The sequence below is a fragment of the Limulus polyphemus genome, unplaced genomic scaffold (genome assembly GCF_000517525.1).
Source record: "Limulus polyphemus unplaced genomic scaffold, Limulus_polyphemus-2.1.2 Scaffold250, whole genome shotgun sequence".
NCBI lineage: Eukaryota > Metazoa > Arthropoda > Merostomata > Xiphosura > Limulidae > Limulus > Limulus polyphemus.
The window spans coordinates 536865-538214 of NW_013665860.1; the positions used below are offsets into that span (position 1 = coordinate 536865).

The 1350-nt window shown below is 34.4% G+C and overlaps 1 protein-coding gene across 2 annotated transcripts in view; it reads left to right on the forward strand.

Moving 5' to 3' along the window:
* Window positions 1–1350, forward strand: part of LOC106478797 (dachshund homolog 1-like) — a 118531-nt gene that overhangs the window by 67537 nt on the left and 49644 nt on the right. The window lies entirely within an intron of this gene.

A 1350-nucleotide genomic window follows, 5' to 3' on the forward strand; every position in this document is an offset into this window, starting at 1 on the left:
TTTCTAGCTTTACACCAAGGGTTTTATGATAGTAGCAGGAGCTACATTAAGTCAATATGTAATCCGTTGTATTATATTTTCCTTCTACCTTTTTCCCTTGGAAAGTATCCGCCTTCTCTCATATATTAATAAATAACATGTTGTTTTTTTTAAAACTGATTGCTGGTGAGTCTGAGGGGAAATCTAAATCTGATTGGAAAAAAGAGGAAACAAGTAATATTTTCGTGCCTTTATATTAGTGCTAAACATCGGTGTATCGATTAGTTCAGGGTTTCCTAAACTTTTGCTCACCACAACTCCCCCCTCCCTGTTTTGAAACCCTTTCTCCCATACCCATATTACCTGATAATTATATTACTAGCTACTAAAACCGTAAACATCTAATGAAACAATGAGCGTAACCAATGGAACGGATGTGCCTGATTTGATTAGAACAGCTGTTCCGTTCGTGAAATGATGACTGTGAAGCACAAGAACAAGTTATTTTCAAAAGAAAGTTGGTTCCAGTAATTGTCTTCAAAAATAAGTTGAGGCAGGCGGAACAACTTGCTAATTTCAACCGTTGTTTTAAGATTGGCGGATTATCGTGTATCTATAGAAGATGAAGACAAGGGAAGACGTTGGAGGCAACATAGGAGACAGATTCGAACTTTGACCCTTCACTGTCACCCCCCCCCCCAGGAAAGCCCTTAGGGCACATGTCTAGTTTGGTGACAATCGGTTCAACAATTTACAAGCTATAAGCGGACAGACAAACATTTTATCAGATAATGGCTTAGATAACATTTTTGTTTCATGTAAGGTGGGTTTCCACTCGTTGTAAGAGTTGAAAATTAATATTTTGGGAATCGCGATCATCAGTTTGGATAACTCTGATTTGGTTTACTCCATCTCCTCAATATGCCTCCATAATCCCTCAGTTTTGACAGTAACTTTCAAAATTGAAGAAAACGAGAAGGCTGAACTTTCAAACATCGCGTTAACAATTTTTCATTGCATTAAGTAATGAAGTTCTGAAGTCTGAATTATTAGACATATAATTAAACATCAGATCTATAGATATCTTTATGTGACATTGTATTAAGTTAAATTACTATGGTTAAATGATAGGAACACTTATTAGACATATAATTAAACATCAGATCTATACATATCTTTATGTGACATCGTATGAAGTTAAATTACTATGGTTAAATGACAGGAACACTTATTAGACATATAATTAAACATCAGATCTATACATATCTTTATGTGACATCGTATTAAGTTAAATTACTATGGTTAAATGACAGGAACACTTATTAGACATATAATTAAGCATCAGATCTATAGATATCTTTATGTGACATG